Genomic DNA, 16,574 nt, shown 5'->3' with positions numbered 1-16,574 from the left:
CTTGAAGGTCTGACTCGGGTGGGGTAAAGGCAATATAGGTAATCTAAACATTTGTACTCCCATAATATGCTGAAATTAAAAAAAATAAATAAATGAATAGACATACTTCTGTGAGCACATCTGTTCAGTAACTGTCCAATATTAGACTGACATCACATTTTTTACTGACCTTTGAATGCATGAATAATATTTCAAAATCATTATTCAGTCCTCTTCATTTTTCCTTTAAAAACCTTTGTCTTCCTTTACCTCCCTGAGTACACATAGTTTACTATGGCATGTATATTGCCATGTGCAATGCCCTACCATCAATAAATATCTTTTTATTTAGAAAAAAGAGAGAAGTAAGATTGATTAAAGGGAATAAAATTGTTTTTTTTAAGGTTATTACCAATTTGGAATTGCTAGATTCAAACTAATTGCTTGATACATTACTTCATTCAACATTCAATAAGGTAAATGCTATTATTTCCAATTTCTAGGGGAGGTAAGCAAGACTCTGAAAGTTTAATCATACAAAGTCACATAGTTTGTATATGGCTTCAGTAAGTATCCTTTTTCACATATATTTGTGTACTTGGCAAGTAGAAAATATTCCTAGAAGTAGAAAGGCTGTGCCCAAGGTTTACACATTTTAATTTTGAGAATTATTGGCAAATTTCTCTTCAAAAATATTATTCTTATTTACACCCCCAACATAAAGTACTTCTCCATTTTCTTTCTAACACGGATTGTCAATTTTTTTAAACTTACCAAACTAAAAGGTGAAAATGACCCATAATTCTTCAAAGTTTTATTATATTTATTTTATTCTTAGTGAGGTTGAATATTCTATCAGAATTTATTGCTAAGGAAAAATTTCAAAGGAGGAAACACAAAGCAAAAAGATACAGGCAGAATCTTTTTTGTTTGTTTGTTTGTTTCCAGTCTTGGTTGATTAATTTTACCTGTGACATTGTGTCCTTGCTATGTGATACAATGAATTATATCACTAAACTCAGTGTCTAAATATTTTAGTGATTATTATTTGCTGGGTGTAGTTAATTAAGAGTTGAAGAGAAAATATCCTTAATGTGATTCTAACTCAAATGTATAAATTGTATATTTAAAAAGAAACTGACAATAGGGAAATATTTTGAATCTCCTCTTTATTTTTCTCTGTGTCCTAAAACTTGGGTTCACGTTCTGACTTTACCTCTGAGGAGCCATACTACTGTGGGAAACTTATTTAACACTGTGAGCCTAGGTCTTGTTTGCAAAATAAAGCTCATGATAGTTTCTATTTCAGAGGATTGACATACTAATGAGAGATAATGCTTGCAAAGTACTGTCACATTAAATATTCTCAATAAGTAATGTTATGAGTAAAGTTAGAAAAGCCGATTGATATCTATAGAAGGGTTATAATGAATCACTTACATCTAAGGCAAAGTATTTAATGAAAGACAGAATATGTTGAAAGTGAAGCAACATAATTCGAATGGAAATGGAAATGGAGGTTTAATGCTTCTTTAAATCATCTTTACTCATTACATATCTTTCACAGTGTCTGATTAGAAGACTAGGTAGGAAGCAAGAAATCTTATGGAGGATATATTTTGCCACATAATAAAATATTACAGGGCAAGGGTGAGTTATTTTAGATTTAAAACAGAAAAAAACAACTTATAATTTTATTTTAATGTTCTTTTTTTCTCCACAAATTTTAAAAAATCAACATGATTTCACTAGTAATAATTTAAACTCTTGTTAAATGTTAAGGTTAAATATTTTATGTAAATAGGCTTGTTATATTTTTTTCAATGGCCACTTTAATACTAACATAATTGGTAATTCTGGGGAAAATTTTAAAAATGAGTCTAAGGAGATGAAAGCAGAAAAGGAACTGATAAAGAACACCATTAAATGGATTCTAATTACAAAATGAACCTAAAATTATTCATCTTGTAAGGCAAAACAAAGCCAAAATATAATTATAGTTTATTTATGGAAACAAATTTAATTTATTCTGGGAATAGATCTTAAAACAGGTGGGGATTTTTTGGTATATGATAAAAATATATATATATGTATTTTAAGAGAATTAGCAACAAATCCCAGAAGGCAAATCATGTTGCTAGGTGTCTCCTTGCAATGCAGACCACAACTGGGCCATTCTGACATGATGCTGGGTATTCAGAAGAAGGAGGAATTATCTAAAAAGTACTGCATTCACTGTGCTTTAGAAGTTCACATATATCTATCATATTTAATCATAAGAACCACCACGATGATCCTAAAATTGCTCATAAAAAGCAATCTGAGAGAAAATTCCTTTTTGTATTTACCCCATTCATTCTTCCCATCCCAGCCCCTGTTCACTTAGCAGACTGTGCTTTATTCAACATACACAAACTGGGAGAGGGAATGTGTAGGCGAAACAAGTAGGATTGACAGGTTTAAAATAACTCCTTAAAAAAAAAAAGAAAGAAAGACAGTTTTTTTGATCTGTATCTTTAATTTAAAAAATTGTTAATTGAAGTAGAAACTTAACTGAGTAACTAAGAAACACAGATTAAGATTTAACTAAAAATATCTTAAATTGGACTCAATAATTTGCCTAGTAACCAAACATACATTAGTTTCAATATAGGTTTAAATGATTAAAGCTGGTATATTCAAGGAAGGGCCAAAGAGTAACCTACTTTAAAACAAATACTGAAATTAGAGGTGAAGCTTCCAAAAGAAAAAAAAAAAATAAGCCTTACTTGAGTTAATGAAATTGTGATTTTTATACTGAATATAGGAATCAAATCATCTTTAGTTTGAACTGTTTTCTGTGTATTATTCATGGTGTTTTTATGTGTTAACATTTTCCTTCTAACGGCATTACAATCCTGTAAGAAGGGAATGACTAGTCCCAATTTTACAGTTGAGGATGCTTAAGCCCGGGCAGTCAAAATAATTTTGTTAAGAATGGAGTGGCGGAGTGAAGGCATACTTTTACTTTACCTTCTATAGTAGAGTTCACCAGAGAAATGAGCCTAGAGGAACAGCTATTCCTAATGGAGTGGGAAGAAAAGAGCAGTTAATAGGGGAAGGTAGAACATATAGATGTGTTTAATATCTGAGGATATCAACTGACTAAAAAATGTCTCCCCAAAATAGTGAATACAGCAATATTGTTACCTATAAACAAACTTCTCATGTTAAAAGTATATATTTAATTTATCTTTTTTCTTTTAGGATCCAAATCTTCCCCCTCATTTCTACCCTCACATGCTATTGGAATTGCTGGCATTAAAATCATTAGATTTCAAGGGTAGCAAATTTAGTGACATTTCATTATAAAATGACATTTATATGTTGGAACACTGTGTCTAACAGAGCTGTGAGTGTATGTTTCTGAGAACTGTGGTGTCTGTGGGAAATCCTTTGTTTTGTAGTGGGTGGTCAATCAAATACCAGTGTCTGCCAAGAGCAAAATGGTCAAGTCTCATAGATAGGATGTGTAAGTCTTCATCCTATTCATCTTTTTGGACTTTTAAGTCATGAGTCTTCAGTAATTAACCACTTCGGTACGGCGCTCAGTGGCCGGGAAACCTCGCCCACAGCGGGCACTCACGTCCACACGACAGTTTGTGCTGTGCATTGACGACGACTCCATTTTGCTCTTGTGTGATGAGGAAAGCTGTAAAACACTGAAAGCTTGTTTTACTTTATAGGCAGCTTTACTTGTAATGTAAATCAGAATAGGTAACACATACATATATGTTTTCATTACATTACTTTTAAATTTTCACAATTTTATTTTGATAAATGGAAAATTAGAAAAGTCGTATCATGGCTGTCGGCTAAAGTCACCATGCGTGTTCCTCTGTGGCTGTCGGCTATAGTTGATGCTGGTCCCGAAGTGGTTAAAAATATTAACAGCATCTTAGGAAAAACCTTTAAACCAGAACTCTTTTTGCACATAGTCCCTCTTAACATCTCATGAGTCCAGTTTAAGGCCTTTAGAGAATGTTATGTACCCTGAAATGCCTCTGGCATAATTTGAAGAGTAATATTATTTCTAAGCTGAGCTAACAAAAGGCTGTGCACTGGGAAAGAAGGCGGCCTACTACAACTGCTCTGTAAGTGGCAGGCCTGGGTGGGGGGCGGGGGGAGGACTTACTTTCTAAAGAATGCTTTAAAGCCATTTCAAACAATAAGGCTAGCTCTCACTTGGATCTGTTGCATATATAAACTGTTTTTCTCTTGAACTTCTTAAAGCAAATCACCTTTTATAAACTGAAATATTAAGAGAGTGATTTTCAGTTTCCAACTAGAATTCTTTGAAGTATTTGGTGTTACTTCTCCAATTTCTCTCTACCCTGCTGAAAGCTGGGAGACTGAGCCAGCTGCTGGCTCAGTGAGTGACCTTGGCTTCTGCCAGTGGAGGGTCTGGAACAAACACTTACCACCTGAGAAGAGCTGAAATATTAGGATCATTGTGATGAACAGAGGGTGAGATCTGTGATCAAAGAGTTGAGCTTCAACTGCTGTGCAGGGCGTAATTCAAAAGAGCAAGAGAATATGAATCAAAAATCACAGACAGGGTTTTAGGCATGGGGAAAACAAATTAAAATAAATCAAGAATTAGCTAAATTCTTTTCTGAGCAGTTTTCTCAAACATTGACTAGGAACAATGTCTTGGGATTCCTGGATGATTTTGGCTGGTCTAATGGGTTCACTTCTGATTGAACATCCTTTTCTTTGTGTTCCAGAGCTTTCCTGTATTTTCCTGGAAGAAAACATAGCTATACATAGTGCTCTTAGAGGTAATATGACTGCCTTCCAGAAAGTTTATCTTTCCAGGAATTGAGATTGGTTTTCGGGCACATGGGATACAGTATGTTCTCCACTGTGTATTTTGGTTTCCACCATGGGCTACTGGGGATGGATTCTGTGGCATGGAAATACGAACCTATTGACATCCCAGTGGAGATGCTAAGAAACAAGGAAAAAGAGGTAAAGACTATCAGCAATTTGTTCTGGTCTCTATGAAACATTCACTGTTTTCTCTTGATGAAGCAAGTGGTATTCTGGATATAAGCATAGGGTCTATACAGGGCTTGGACCCTCTAAATTGAGGCTTTATGTTTCCCTAAAGCAACCTGATTCTTTCGGGCCTACCACCAAGTAAAAACCAAGAGGCAAATGTCAACCACACAGAATTCACAAATCACACATCTACTTTTTTCTCCCTTTTATACACACTTGATTTGGAGACACAGATTTGATGAATCATGGACATGACTAATCCAAGCTTAGACCCATTTACTTATATTGTTGTCTATTGACAACGATAGACCCCATCACTGGTAGTATTAATATTTGGGTGGTGACAACCCTTTACAAGTAGTGGCTTCAAAATTACTAAGATTATCACCAATTTTAGGAATTGTGGAATAAGGTGGTTTCTATTAATGAAATTGGAAATCTTGGCAAGAAAAAAAGGCTATTGTGAGGACTCAAGTGAGGTAAGGTACATAAAATATCTGGCACGAAAGGTGTTCACTACATCAAAGATCTCTATTCTTTGCCTGATTTTTTAAAAAAAATCTACCTCCTACTATCTCTCCATTCTGCTTTTTGTGAAGAAAATCACATGCACTACCCTATTTACAGCAATTATTATCTTTGCTGGTCTATTAAAATGACTTTTTTAAACTGTTAAAGCCTGCTCCTCCACCATTATCCACAGGGCTGGCTGCTACACTTATGTTCTAAATATCAGATCTAATCATGTTAACACTTTCTTTCCACTTAATTTAGTACAAAACCAAAATTCTTTATTATAACTTATATAAATTATTATACGGATATATATTTTATGTATGTAAATGACTGCTCTTTGGCTTGGTGGCAACAGTATGGCTATAAATTAGCAGATGCTTGGGACATGACTGTTAATTAGTATGTATTTTCTAGAATTTTCAACTGAGTTTATTTTTTATTTTTATTTTTTTTGAGACAGAGTCTTGCTCTGTCACCTGGCCTAGAGTCTGTGGTGTCAGGATAGCTAACAGCAACCTCAAACTTCTAGGTGCAAACGATCCTCCTGCTTCAGCCTCCCAAGTAGCTGGGACTATAGGCAAGTACCATCACACCTGGCTAATTTTTCTATTTTCAGTAGAAATGGGTCTCACTCTTGCTCAGGCTGGTCTTGAACTCCTGACCTCAAGCAATCCTCCTGACTCAACCTCCCAGAGTGTTAAGATTACAGGCATGAGCCACCACACCTGGCCTCAACTGGGTTTAATTCCACTTTCTACACATTTTATTTTGGGTGATTGCTCTTAAGTTAATCACCTTGTCTGTGGACATTATATACTAATACTGTATTAGTCAGGATTCTCCAGAGAAACAACCCATAGGAGATACAAATATATCTAGAAACACATGCACAGAAAGACCCAGAAATAATATCTTATTAGTTATCTGGGCATCCCTTAGCCCAGTCAAATCAAATCATAAAATTAACCATCAAAAATATGGGAAGAATGAAAGAGATAAAATATGTGAAGCACCTGATACATGATGGGTAACAGATTAAATGGAAATGCACTTAAATGTATTTGCATTTCTCTCTCCAGCTATACCTCCTGTCCTCTTTCTCCCCTTTAACTCAAATTGATTAAAATCACTCCAAGTTTCCAGCTTGTAAGATTAAATTATTAGTGAGACTATCCAAAACATTCTTGTTAATACCTTCAGAATAATTGTCTTTGGACACTGTTAATGCTTCTCCTACACTCTAGAATATCCCACATTCCTTCTTTATTCAGAAAACATTAACATTTTATCTGAGATCATTCCTTAGCTACTCTACGTAAAAGTAGTATTTTATTTTCCTAATTCTATAAAACTTTCTGCTTAACATTTTTATAATATAGATCCATTGTAAAGTAATTGCATGTGCCAGGCCACCCATTGTTAGACTGTGCATCTTAGAGGGAAATGCTTAGTTAGTCATTTTTATATCCTCTCAAGTCTAAGCAGATTCTGGCTAACATGCTCAAGTTCAATAAATATATGACTGTCGGCAGGGCGCGGTGGCTCATGCCTGTAATCCTAGCACTCTGGGAGGCCGAGGCGGGCGGATTGCTCGAGGTCAGGAGTTCGAAACCAGCCTGAGCAAGAGCGAGACCCCATCTCTACTATAAACAGAAAGAAATTAATTGGCCAACTAATATATATAGAAAAAAAAATTAGCCGGGCATGGTGGCGCATGCCTGTAGTCCCAGCTACTCGGGAGGATGAGGCAGGAGGATCGCTTGAGCCCAGGAGATTGAGGTTGCTGTGAGCTAGGCTGACGCCACGGCACTCACTCTAGCCTGGTCAACAAAGTGAGACTCTGTCTCAAAAAAAAAAAATATATATATATGACTGTGATTGAGCAAATGAATGAAAAAATCCAAATTTGGGAAAAAATTTCCAAAGTCCTGTTTGGAAAATAAAGTTTTAAAGATTTAATGGCCAATACCTATTCAGCTAAAATACCATGTATTCTCTACACAATGATAAAAAATGTAAATTAATCTCATGAAATTGGAGAACATCATATTGGAAGATATGGTAAAATAATTTTACTTATGTTATCTAGACACTAACAAAGATTTTCCCCAGAACCCGAAGTTCAGCAATATATAATGATGAAGAAAATTATAGTGGATATAAAGCTTGAAAATGGCATATTTTAAAATATTTATGTTTGCCACTTTCTAACAAGAAAGAGTTATTCTCTTTTGCTATCTCAGTGACTCACGTCCATGTGGTCATATTTCAGTTAATAGGTCCCTTGTGAGAAGTGATAAGAATAGAAGTGGACGTTTAAGATTGAGAGATATTGTCTGTTCTGAGTTCTAGTCCACAAGGAATAAGGAGTAAAAACAAGACTATTAGAAATAAAAAATATAGGCCGGGCGCGGTGGCTCACGCCTGTAATCCTAGCTCTCTGGGAGGCCGAGGCGGGCGGATTGCTCAAGGTCAGGAGTTCAAAACCAGCCTGAGCAAGAGCGAGACCCCGTCTCTACTATAAATAGAAAGAAATTAATTGGCCAACTGATATATATATATATAAAAAATTAGCCGGGCATGGTGGCGCATGCCTGTAGTCCCAGCTACTCGGGAGGCTGAGGCAGAAGGATCGCTCGAGCCCAGGAGATTGAGGTTGCTGTGAGCTAGGCTGACGCCATGGCACTCACTCTAGCCTGGACAACAAAGCGAGACTCTGTCTCAAAAAAAAAAAAAAAAAGAAATAAAAAATATGCAATGATGTGATAGACATCATTATCCTTTAAAGTTTGGCTGCCATTTGCTCAGCAAGCTTTCTTGGTTTTTGATAGTCATGAAGTGAATTATTAAAAAAAAATAAAACCACTTTATTTGGCACTGAAATAATGGAATAAATTCAGTGCTTGAATTATTATGTGAAGCCATCAATATGAAGGGGATAATGATGTCTATCACTTTGGTAGAGAAAGGAACACTTACGTATTGTTGGTGGGACTGCAAACGAATACAACCTCTATGAAAAAATAGTGTAGAGATTCCTCAATGAACTAAAAGTAGACCTACCATTTGATCCAGCAATCCCACTACTGAGTATTTACCCAGAGGAAAAAAAGTCATTTTAATAAAAAGACATTTGGGAGAAAAGAAGCAAGATGGTGGACGAGAAACACTGCCAGAGTGTCTCTGCAGAAAGACAGATTCTAGCAGAAATTAGAAGAAAGAAGCAAGAAGATGAGCATACATTGAATGAGGGTCGGAAGGAGGGGTCCCTGAGACCACAGGAGACTCCACAGGAGGAGGCTGCGGAGGAGAACTGGAAGCAGAGACCTCAATAGCAGCCTGGAGACCAGTGGCAAGGGTAGGTGAAGTGCTTAACTTTCCCCTTGCTTGCATCTCGGACTGTTGGTGGGCTTCCCAGTGGGTAGAGGGACCTGCAGACACCAGCCGAGAGACAGCCACCACCAGTGAACGGTAAGCCTGTAGTGTATGTGGCACCAGGCTCCCAACTCCCGCAGGGCACTACTCTGTGCACAGACCCGAGCCTTGAGGCAGGCGCCATATTGCCTTATTCTCCTCACCCCCAACCCTATCCGTGGTTGCTAAGAGAGACAATATAGTCACCAGCCAAAGACACCTCCAGTGAATGGGACCTTCCCTTTTGGGGCCCTACAGCTGACTTAGGGGAACTCAGACGGTGAGCTTCCTATGTGCCAGCCCTCCCGGGTGCTGCTGGCACGGTGATCCCAGGAGAATGGGGCAGAACATGAGGCTGAGAGACATAGACCCAGCTTGGGCTCCTCGTGGGTGAATTGAGACTGGCATTCCTCTCCCTGGTGGGGATATAGTTTGAACTCTGGGGCCTAGAGGTCAGACCTGCAGACCAGATACCATGCACCCAGGTCTCACATTGCCCGGGGCATAGAAGGGATATACATGAACAGACTACTGAGGTGTGTGTGCCTTCAGGGGCAGATCAGCATCCTGGAGGGCAACCCTCCTCCCAAAGGGAGGCCATGCACCCAACCCAGGTGGTGTGCTCTGCAGGTAAACTCCCCGCCAGCATCACAGCCAGGGGAGGCCCAGTGGCAGAGGCCCAGAAGTAGCCCGGGAATTCTAGAGGGTAGAAAAAAGCTAGGCCTGCTCCAGACCGCAGGTCTTAGACAGCACCACCACCACAGGCATACTTTCTGACTGAGTGGGGCCATTCCAGCCCCTCCCTGGCAGCTTTTTCCAGAAGCAGAGAACAGAACTTTGACCCCTGCTAATGGCATGGTGGTGCCTAAGGGAAGGCCTACTCAACCCAGCTCTGACCAGAATCACTCCTAGACCAGCCCTCACTGAGGGGGAGAAAAGGACACACCTGGAAGTCCCAGGGCTCCACCCACCACTGGAGGTACTAGAGTGCCTCTCCAGAGGAACAAGAACTGGTTACAGGACACAAAAATGACAGCATAGCCTGTCCCTCCAAGCAAGTGCCACCTACTGACAGGGAGGATATTCTGCACACCATTTTCATGGCACCTACTGACTCAACATACAGGGAGTGGTCGAATCTCACCCACAGACACCACCTACCAGCTCAGAAACTAAATAAGGTGTGTGAATACCCAAACGAAAACCTAAAGGAAAGAAGCAACAACTGATCGACATAAGAAGAAATCAGCAAAGGAACTCCGGAAATATGAAGAACCAAACAGAAACCACACCCCCAAAGAGGAGCACCAGCCCCCTAGAAATAGATACCAACCATAATCAGGAAACCAAAATGACAGAACAGGAATTTCGAATGTGGATCATAAGAAAATTCAACGACCTGCAAGAATAACTCCATAACCAACACAATGAAACCACAAACAGCCTCCAGGACCTAGAACAAAAATTCACTAAAGAAATCGATACAATGAAGAAAAGTTTAACCGAACTCCTAGAAATGAAGAATCAATTCAGGGAACTACAAAATACAGTGGACAGCCTCAAGAACAGGGTAGATTAAACAAAAGAAAGAATCTCAGAGATTGAGGATAACACCTTCCAATTAAATAAATCAGTCACAGAGCTAGAGCAGAGAAACAAGAGAAAAGAGCAAAGCCTACAAGAGATGTGGGATTATGTGAAGAAACCTAATGTGAGGGTCATAGGGTTACCAGAAGGGAAAGAAGATAACACCCAAGGATTGGACAGGCTATTTAAAGATATAATAGAGGAAAATGTCCCAGGCCTTGCTCAAAATCTCGATATACAAGTTCAAGAAGCTCAGAGGACCCCTGGGAGATTCAACGCAAATAGGAAGAAGTCACCAAATGCAGTCATCAGACTGACCAAAATATCAACTAAAGAGACCCTTCTATGATCTGTAAGACGAAAGAAGCAAGTAACATACAAAGGAAAGCCAATGCGAATAACACCAGAATTGTCTACTGATACTCTATAAGCAAGGAGAGACTGGGCCCCATTCTCACTCTCCTGAAATAAAACAATGATCAGCTTAGAATCTTCTCTGCAAAATAAGTTTTGTATATGAAGGAGAAATCAAGACATTCTCAGATAAGCAAAGACTGAGGGAATTCACCAAGACAAGACCAGCCCTTCAAGAAGTACTTAAAACAGTGTTACCCATGGATCAGCACAATAAATACTCACAAATGTAAAGCTACTCAAAGCTAAAGATCAAAGCCCAGATACTACAATGACTCAAGAGAGAAAACAAAGCAACAAAGTTCAACCCAACATAATGAACAGAAATCTGCCCCACCTATCAGTTATCTCAATAAATGTGAATAGCTTGAACTCCCCACTCAAGAGACATAGGCTGGCTGAAGAGATAAGAAAACACAAGCCAAATATCTTCTGCCTTCAGGAAACACATTTAACCTGCAAGGATGCAATTATACTAAAGGTAAAGGGATGGAGAACAATATTTCAAGCAAACGGAAGCCAAAAGAAAGCTGGTGTAGTGGTGCTGATTACAGATAACTTAGTTTTTAAATCAACAAAAGCAATAAAAGACAAAGAAAGTCACTATATAGTGGTGAAGCGTACAGTTCAACAAGAAGACATAACAATTCTAAACATATATGCACCCAACCTTGGTGCACCCAGATACATAAATCAAACTCTACTGGATCTAAACAAATGGAGAAACAACAACACCATAATAGTTGGAGACTTTAACACCCCACTGACAGCACAGGACAGAGCCTCCAAACAGATAATCAACAAAGAAATAATGGCCTTAAACAGAACCCTAGAACAAATGGGCCTGACTGAGATCTACAGGACATTCTACCCCAAAACCACTGAATATACATTCTTCTCATCAGATCATGGGTCATTATCTAAGATTGACCATATTCTAGGACTCAAAGCATGTCTCAAACAATTTAAAAAAAATAGAAATTATATCATGTATCTTTTCAGACCACAATGGAATAAATGCAGAAATCGATACTAACAGGAGTCCTCATTTCTACACAAAGACATGGAAACTAAACAACCTTCTGCTGAATGATCACTTCATAAATGAGGAAATCAATATGGGAATCAAAAGATTCTTTGAACTAGATGACAAAGGTGACACAATTACCAAAACCTGTGGGACACAGTTAAAGCAGTCCTGAGAGGAAAGTTTATTTCCATAAATGCCTATATCCAAAAGTCGAAAAGATCACAAATAGACAACCTAATGAATAATCTCAAAGAGTTGGAAAAAGAAGAAGAGACCAACACCAAACCCAGCAGAAGAAGTGAAATCATTAAGATCAAATCAGAACTAAATGAAATTGACAACAGGGAAACTATACAGAATATTAATAAAACAAAAAGTTGGTTCTTTGAAAAAATAAACAAAATTGACACATCATTGGCTAGACTAATGAAAAGCAGAAAAGAAAAATCTCTAATAAGCTCCATCAGGAACAATAAAGGAGAAATTACAACTGATGCCACAGAGATACAAGATACAATTTATGAATACTGCCAAAATCTCTATGCACACACAGACCAATATCAAGTATTGAAATTGAAACAGCAATAAAAACCTTCCTAAAAAGAAAAGTCCTGGGCCAGATGGTTTCACACCCAGATTTTACCACACCTTCAAAGAAGAACTGGTGCCTATCCTGCAGAAATTGTCCCACAACATTGAGAAGGATGGAATTCTCCCCAACACATTTTATGAAACGAACATAACCCTGATACCCAAACCAGGAAAGGATGCAACAAAAAAAGAAAACTACAGACCAATATCCCTTATAAATATAGATGTAAAAATTCTCAATAAAATCCTAGCCAATTGAATCCAGGTGATTGTCAAGAAAATAATTCATCACAACCAAGTGGGCTTCATCCCAGGGATGCAGGGATGGTTGAACATATGCAAATCTATAAATGTAATTCACCATATAAACAGAAGCAAAAACAAAGACCATATGATCCTCTCAATAAAAGCAGAGAAAGCATTTGAAAAAATTCAACACCCTTTTATGATAAGAATGCTCAACAAAATAGGTATAGACAGGGCTTACCTAAAAATGATACAAGCCATATATGACAAACCCACAACCAATATCATACTGAATGGGCAAAAATTGAAAGCATTCCCACTTAGAATGGAACAAGACAAGGTTGCCCACTATCTCCACTTCTGTTCAACATAGTGCTACAAGTCCTTGCTACAGAAATCAGACAAGAGAGTGGAATTAAGGGCGTCCAAATGGGAGCAGAAGAGATCAAACTCTCACTCTTTGCTGGTGACATGATATTATACCTAGAAAACTCCAAGGATTCAACAATGAGACTCCTTGATCTGATAAATAAATTTGGTAAAGTCTCAGGATACAAAATCAGTACACAGAAATCAGAGGCATTCATATATGCCAACAACAGTAAAAGTCAGAACCAAATTAAAGACTCAATTCCCTTCAAAATAGCAACAAAGAAAATAAAGTACCTTGGAATATTTTTAACTAAGGAGATAAAATACCTCTACAGAGAGAACTATGAAACACTGAAGAAGGAAATAGCAGAGGATGTAAACAGATGGAAGAATATACCATGCTTGTGGGTCGGCAGAATCAACATTGTGAAAATGTCTATACTACCCAAAGTGACCTACATAGTCAACGCAATCTCTATCAAAATACCATCATCATTTTTCACAGATATAGAAAAAAGAAGTTTAAGCTTCGAATGGAACCAGAGAAGACCCCATATAGCAAAATCAATCCTAGGCATTAGAAACAAAATAGGAAGTATCAATTTACTAGACTTCAAACTATACTACAAGGCTATAGTTATTAAAACAGCTTATGTATGGCACAAGAACAGGGACATTGACCAGTGGAGCAGAACAGAAAACCCAGATATAAAACCATCCTTATATATCCAATTAATGTTCGACAAACCAGACAAAAACATACACTGGGGAAAAGAATCCTATTCAATAAATGGTGCTGGGAAAACTGGATAGCCACATGTAGAAGACTAAAACAAGACCCACACCTTTCACCTCTCACAAAAATCAACTCACACTGGGTAACAGACTTGAACCTTAGGTGTGAAACTATTAGAATACTAGAGGAAAATGTTGGAAATACTCTTCTAAACATTGGCCTAGGGAAAGAATTTATGAAGAAGACCTCAAAGGCAATCACAACAGCAACAAAAATAAACAAATGGGATCAAATTAAAAATCTTGTGCACATCCAAAGAAACTGTAAAGAGAGCAAACAGACAACCCACAGAATAGGAGAAAATTTTTGCAAGCTACACATCTGTTAAAGGGCTGATAACTAGAATCTATTTAGAACTCAGGAAAATCAACAAGAAAAACCTCAAACAACCCTATCAAAAAATGGGCAAGGTTCATGAACAGAAACTTCTCAAAAGAAGACAGAATAATGGCCAACAAACATATGAAAAAATACTCAACATCTCTAATCATCAGGGAAATGCAAATCAAAACCACAATGAGATATCACTTAACTCCAGTGAGAATGGCCTTTATCAAAAAGTCCCCAAGCAACAAATGCTGGCATGGATGCAGAGAGGGAGGAACACTCCTACACTGCTTGTGGGACTGCAAACTAGTTCAACCTCTGTGGAAAGCAATATGGAGATACCTCAAAGCGATACAAGTAGATCTACCATTTGATCCAGCAATTTCACCACTGGGCATCTACCCAAAAGTCACTTTATGAAAAAGACACCTGCACTCAAATATTTATAGCAGCACAATTCACATTTGCAAAGATGTGGAAACAACCCAAGTGCCCATCAAATCATGAGTGGATTAATAAAATGTGGTATATGTATACCATGGAATACTACTCAGCTTTAAGAAACAATGGGGATATAGCACCTCTTGTATATTCCTGTATACAGCTGGAACCCATTCTACTAAGTGAAGTATCTCAAGAATGGAAAAACCAGCTCCACATGTACTTACCAGCAAATTGTTATTAGCAGATTGCCACCTAAGTGGACATATAAGAGTAACATTTATCATGTGTTAGGAGTGTGGGAGGGGGAGTAGGGGATGGGTATATACAACCACAAGGAGTAAGATGTGCAGCATTTGGGGGATGGACACACTTGAAGCTCTTACTCAAGGGGGGAGGTGAACATGGGTAATATATGTAACCTTAACACTTGTACCCCCATAATATGCTAAAAATAAAAAAAAATAAAAAGAAGAAAAAAGAAAAAGACATTTGCACTTGAATGTTCATTGCAGAATAATTCACAACTGCTAAGATGTGGAATCAGCCCAAGGGTGCAACAAATTCATGAGTGGATTAATAAAGTGTGGTATATATACACAATGGAGTTCTACCCAGCCATAAAAAATGAATTAATACCTTCTGTAACAAACTGAATGGAACTGGAGACCTTTCTCCTAAGTGAAATATGGCAAGATAAGAAAAACGAACACCACATGTTCCTTTCTCTCCACATCCATGCCAGCATCTATTGTTTTGCGACTTTTTGATAAAACCATTCTCACTGGGGTTAGGTGGTATCTCATTGTGGTTTTGATTTGCATTTCCTTGATGATTAGTGACATTGAGCATTTTTCATATATTTATGGGTCATTTTTCTATCTTCTTTTTGCAAAGCTTCTGTTGTAAAACAACTCACTTTATTATTGGGGTTGTTTGACTTTTTTCCTTGCTGATGCACTTGAGTTCTTTGCAAATTCTGGTTATTAACCCTTTATTAGATTTATAGCATACAAATATTTTCTCCCATTCTGTAAATTTTCTATTCACTCTATAGATTGTTTTTTGGCTGTACACAAACTTTGAAATGTAATAAAGTCCAATTTATTTATTTTTGTTGTTGCCATGATTGCCATTGGGGACTTCATAAACGTTTTGCCTAAGCCAATATCTAGAGGAGTTTTTTGATTTTTTTTTAACATTTTCTTCTAGAATTCTTATGGTTTCATATCTTATGTTTAAGTCTGTTATTCATTAATTTTAGAGAGTGGTGAGATATACAGATTCTGTTTCAATCTTCTACATGTGGCTATCCAATTTCCCAGCAAAATTTATTAAATACAGATTTTTTTTCCCAATGTACATTGATGTCTGCTTTATCAAAGGTCAGATAGCATTATGTGGGTGGTTTTATGTCTGGGTTCTCTGCTCTGATCCATTAGTCTATGTCTCTATTTTTGCATAAATACCATGCTGTTTCAGTTACTATATGCTTGTTGTACAGCTTAATTTCTGGTAAAATGACACCTCCAGATTTTGTTCCTTTTACTTAAGGTTACTTTGGCTATTTGGGCTCTTTTCTGGTTCCAAGTTAAACATAGAATTGTTTTGTATATATCTGCAAAAAGTGATGGTGGCATTTTGATGGGGATTGCATTGAATCTGTAAATCACTTTGGGTAGTATGGACATTTTAACAATGTTTATTCTGCCAATCCATGACATATTTTCTATTTGTTTAAATCCTCTGTGATTTCCTTCCTCAATTATTCATTGTTCTTCTCACAGAGGTCTTTTGCCTCCTTGGTTAAATATATTC

Source organism: Microcebus murinus, chromosome 11 (assembly GCF_040939455.1).
Source record: "Microcebus murinus isolate Inina chromosome 11, M.murinus_Inina_mat1.0, whole genome shotgun sequence".
In the NCBI taxonomy this organism is placed as follows: domain Eukaryota; kingdom Metazoa; phylum Chordata; class Mammalia; order Primates; family Cheirogaleidae; genus Microcebus; species Microcebus murinus.
Note: the sequence above shows the minus strand (reverse complement) of the source record.